Source organism: Lathyrus oleraceus, chromosome 6, assembly GCF_024323335.1.
Source record: "Lathyrus oleraceus cultivar Zhongwan6 chromosome 6, CAAS_Psat_ZW6_1.0, whole genome shotgun sequence".
Classification (NCBI taxonomy): Eukaryota; Viridiplantae; Streptophyta; class Magnoliopsida; order Fabales; family Fabaceae; genus Lathyrus; species Lathyrus oleraceus.
Window position 1 is genome coordinate 131,764,486 of NC_066584.1, and position 6,000 is coordinate 131,770,485.

The following is a 6,000-nucleotide window of genomic DNA, read 5'->3' on the forward strand; positions in this document are numbered from 1 at the left end:
CCCCACGGAAACCCGGCTGGCATGGCATTGGGCACAAAATGAGCACTGGCGGCTGGCACAGTCGGAGCTACAATCTCTGAAATGACCGTCCTCTGGACAGGAGTTTCAGGAGGTTGAGAAGGTTGATTCTGAGCAGCAAGGAGTTCCTCCATCAAAGCGCCAAGTTTGGCGACCTCTTCCTTCAATTCACGGTTCTCTTGTTCCAACTGATCCATTACTCTGGCAAAATTGGCTCTTGTATAGTACCGGTGAGTCAGCTTGTCTTCAAAATAAATGAAGAGCACAGGGTTAGGCCACAGACAAGAAGACTAGGAACAAGGTACCTGCTTATGCAACATGATGCATGAAATGCTTGTGCATATGCTTTGTTCATTTTCAAGGAACCCTTAGGGCATTTATTTGCAAATTTTGAATTTTTAAAGCATTTAATATCATATGGCAAATATCTCATCAAATATATCCAATACAAAGAAGTACATCATTTTTGATCATATTACAAAGAGAAAAGGAAAATAACATCCTATGGATCCCTAGAAGCTCGGGATGCTGGAAGACGAGAGGCACAAAGCTTCTTGATCTCTCTCTCATAGGCAGCTTCCATATCCGCTTTCTCTTTTGTGAGTCGATCATACTTCCTCTTCCAGAACTTGGAAGACTGAGGAAGCAGAGAAGTCCAAGTATCATTCGGATCGTCGATCACCCGATGCTCGAGAAACTCAATCAGAGCGTCATTCTCTTTGATCTGCTGTAGCAATTCCTCTCTTTCACGGATCCAAGCACGCGAAAGGTCTTCTTCTCTCAACTCCTCTACATGTTGGTTAGGGAGGGTTGAAGGCCCAGCCACATCCAACGGTGTAGGTCTCGGATGATCATAAAGCATAAGGTATACGACAGCTCTCTGTCTGACCCAAGAGGTATATGGCTCCAAAGCAATACAATTCTTCGGACCTAACTCATTCCTACCCTTCTTGCAGATCTTGCGCCAAGCGCGGACAAATCTGGCTTTCAGGCCTTGGGGATCTTTACCCTCCTGAAAGAACACACCTTCTAACAGAATGTTATGAGGTTTATCCTTTAGGGGGAACCCAAGCTGACGACGTGCTAAGATGGGGTTGTAGCTGATCCCACCACATGTACCGAGAAGAGGCACATTAGGGAATTCACCACAATAATCGATAATCTGCACAGTATCATACACGTGATCATACCAAGAGATATTGTCATTAGTGAGAGACATAAGTCTCTGAGACCACCGTAGACAACTCTTGTTCTCCCTGAAAGCAACCGTCTGCGGCAAGTGCGAAATAAACCACTTGTACAGCAGAGGCAGACAGCACACAATAACTCCTCCACCCTTTGCATTCCTCAGATGCAAAGAGACATAGGCATCACCCAACAGAGTAGGAACGGGATTAAGAACTGAGAAGATCCTAATGGCGTTCACATCTACAAACTTGTCGAAGTTGGGAAATAATACCAAACCATAGATGAGCAGCACGAATAAAGCCTCAAAGGCATCCTCACTCATGGCCTTCCCATACACGGTAGCTTGAGCAATGAGGAAATCAGAAGGAAGACCCTGAATTCCACCTTTGGTAGTCAGATTAGCTTTAATCAGAGCTTCATCTATGTGCAACAAATCTGCGATCTCTCGAGCAGTCGGAATACTCTCTAAGCCACTGAACGGCACCTGATCCAGAATCGGGATCCCAATAAGATGAGAATACTCTTCCAAGGTAGGCAGCAACTGGAAGTCCGGGAAAGAGAAGCAGTGATACAGAGGATCATAAAACTGAGCCAGAGTACTCATCAGTCCCTCATCAACCTGAGTAGTCAGCAGAGGCAGAAGCTTCCCATAGCGAGCTTTGAAACCCAAGGGATCTAATACATAAGATGTCAGATTCCTTAACTCTTTCACATCGGGTTGTCTAAAGTTGTACTTCTTTGTATGCCTTTTTGGTCTTTCCATGTCTGAAAATTTTGCAAATAAACCCTTTTAAGTTCCTTGAAAATTTTCTGATTTTTCTGATGACATGAATGCAGATGAATGCATGAATGCATGAATGCAACAATCACACTCAAGGATCAAGCAAGTCACACCAAACAAAGGTCATGGGAAAGCTCATTGTATCCCTAATATCAATCATCCATTTTGGTGGATTTAGGTTTTCACCTTATCAACACCCAAGTTCCATTGATATTAACGGTACATGAACCGGCTCAAACATCCTTAATATCAACCACCCGTTTTGGTGGATTTAGGTTTACACCTTATCAACACCCAAGTTCCATTGATATTAAGGTTGTCTGGACGACTCAACCATGAATCACGGGTTTGCTGAGAGTCACGAGCATGGAGTCTTGGTTAAGAACCACCCAAAGAAGTGTACTAGGGTTTAAACCTGCCGAACATGTTCTACCAGAGGTTCCCATAATCATCGTCCCATCTTTCGAATATTATCGGAGGAACGAATACTCGTATTCCAAAAATATTCTCAAGAGAGACTTTTATGAGTGTAGTATCGCGTAACAATCGCATCAGAACTGACATTTGAACGACCTCCGCACTACGTCCTAAAAATAGGCCAAGATGGGCTTGGTAAACTAAGGTCCTTGGCTTCTAAGGCACATGATTGAAAGAATAATGCCTAACCACAAATAACTTGTGTGACATTATTAATCCAACATGACCTCCACCAAGTGAATGGACTCGCAAGTCAACTGGCTAAGGAATACTCCACACCAGTCAACAAGACTATGCCATTCTCCTATCCTAAGGTGCACTCGAGTTCGGGTACAGAACTCATCTCACAGAGATCACCAAAGCAAACAACAATTGTATATCAAGCAATTCAAACATTACAATCAATACAGTTATCCCAAATTGTACAAAAATATGTCAAATAACAGATAACAATATATACAACAAGGGTGAAAAGTAGGCAATACCACCAAGGATTATACTCCCCAGCAGAGTCGCCATTTTTCTGTAGCGGTGTATTCGTCACTATATGATTTATCGATTAAACCATAAGTAAAGCATACAAAGAATCGAGTTGCCACCGCACTTTTATTTATCCTAAGGAATGGCTAAAAAGCGAACAAAAGCCTAAGAAGTTTTACACATAGAAAACTAATAAAAAAGATCAGAGAGTCTGGGTAAGGGGTAAATTACGCAATGGGAAGGTGTTAGGCACCCAAAACGTCCTAGGTACTCCTAGGGAGCCCTTTTCACAATTGTTGTATGAAAATGTTATTTGTTATGAAAATATTATTGTGCAAACATGAATGGGAAGATGAGAAAAGAATATACAATTTTTATTGTTTTTGTGTTTAAACGGATGAACCCGTTGCCTACGTACCTTCCATGAAAGGTAAGGATCAAAACGCCGTAGTTCGGCTAAAAGATTTCTAAAAATTTGTGAATTCAATTTAAAACACCAGCACTAAGGTTTTTCATTACCAATGGGAGAAAACTCAACCTGAATCAACAATCCACCATGCGAGGACGACTTCAACATACTAGTGAGGGGTTAACCCTGTAATAAGTATGGAAGACTTACAATCAACTCAACTAACGATAAGGTAAGATTTACATCAACCACTATGGTAATTGAAACCTATGGCTAATGTGTGAAAAACTTAACAAGAATGGACAAAGCCACAAAACAATTGAATGGGTGTAATCAACCAATTATGAGTATTTACAAAATATGGTCAAGGTGTGATTAGGATTCAATTCAGAAAGAAGTGTTATCAAAAGTGGAGTTTGGAAAATCAAGGACTTAAGGTCCAGGTTTCTAATTTGAAAAGACATGAAGATGTTTGCACAACAATTATTTCAAGTTTTGAAAGTCAACATGTGAAAAGGTTTAGGACAAAGAGGGTGAGTGGATAATGGAGTGTAAAACTTCTCAGAAAGGTTCACCTCTTGAGATCATATAGAAGATGATTCAAGTGTGTGCTTAGGAATAGGCAAATGAGCAAATAACAAATAAGCAAAACAAATGATACCGGATGCCAATGGCTGGACTTATACCAATCTCACAAACAAAGGCGGATACCGGATACCAATAAATGGATTTACACCAGTCTCCTAAAACAAACAGGGATATCAGAGGCCAATAAATGGTCTTATACTAATCTCCTAAAGCAAAACAAAACCTGGATATCAGATGCCAATAAATGGACTTACTCCAATCTCCCAAAGCAAAAAAAACATGGATATCAGATGCCAATCTATCTGGGCTTACTCTAATCTCCACAGGATGATCATAGGAATACAAATGCCAACAACATGGTCTTACAATTGAATCCTCACATACAACAAACAAACAAAAGCAATAAGCAAAGAGGACATAAGTGGCCAACAACATGGTCTTACACTCAATCCCTTCCAAATCACAGGAACAATGGCCATCAAGTGGACTTACAGTTGGTTCCTCAATGGGCAAACAAAGATGGGCACAAAGATGTGAAATGGTGATCATGCAATAATGAACAATCAATGATGATAAATGCACAAAGGCAAACAAGCAAACATGTACAGATGAACCAATAAGCAATCAATGATTCAGTTAGCACACACTATATACAAGCAATTAGGCTCAAGCAAGGGTTAGACTTTAAAGTCAACTGGAATGGGGTAAGTGGTGCTCTTAACCTTAACATTGAGAGTTAAGGTGAAGCAGATGAAAGGATATGAGGGGTGTGCCTCATGCTCTTATCCCTGGTCAGGGAGAGCTTCAAATGATAGAAGGTGTGGGAGTTCAGAAAGTTGGAACTCTCTCCACAAGTTAATGACTCTATAGATCTTGGGTTAAGATCCACAATGCTACAACATGTAATGTGAGCAGAGGGATGACACACAGAATAGTAGGAGATGGACTACACATCTCTTTTATCTACCAATTGCCTTATCAAAAGGACTTTTCCTGCTTGGGGACAAAGATAAACAATTACAAGCATTGCCTCTTAAGGAGGACTTCAGACAGGTGCCTGGCCAAGTAACAGGCCAGGTCTTCCAGACTACATGAAGAAGAGATGTTATACCTCAATGCTTAAGCTATCAAGCAAAGCAAAAGCAAGTTCACAAAGGAACTATAGCAACTAAGGTACCTGTTGAAACATCAAACACAATTAGTAATGCTATACAGACAATCAACCAACAGTTAATGCAACAGACAACCAATATAGGCAAAGGCATAAGCCACAAGTCAATCTCAAATGAACCAACTTCAACCTACAAAACACACATTAGCAATCAAAAGCAAATATCAAATGCTCTCAAGATAAGGCATCATCACTTGTGTAGCTTGTATGTGTAACCTGAAACAAAACTTCAAACATGAGAGGCAAACCCTTAGGCCAAAGCCTAGGGTCAAAGAGGGGGAAACAATTTTAAATAGAACACGAAAATTCACAAGAATCAAGTTTAATCAATCAAGAACAATGTCCAAGTGGTCTCATATCAAAATCATGAACCAATTTCATTTCATAAACAAATCATGCCAAAGTATGCAAGTTGGAAGCTCAAAGAGGCAACAGAATGATCAAAAGCAAATCAAATCAAAAATGGCTCAATAAATTCCAAGAAAAATCATGTCTAAACAGAACACATCAGATGATCAGCACACCAAAAATCATGGCATTTGGACAAGTATAAGCATGTCAATTAAAATCAACAAGTCAATGTAAGCATAAACAAGCTCAAACAAGACCACAAATGGTGCATCAACTTAAGGCAATCCTAAAACAGAAATGACATAAGATAAATGAACCAAACCAAAGCCAAGACAAACTTAAATGTGTCTAGAAAAGATGTGTAAAATTTCAAGTCCATATGATAACGCATGAGAATTTCACAAATCATGGAAGTTCAACACTCAACAAAAGTCCAATTATGACAAGCCAGAAGAGAAAATCTCAAACAAATTGGAAATGGATCTAAAAATTCTGCAAAAAATCATGACTAAACCTAACATCCAGAAGTAGCATCAT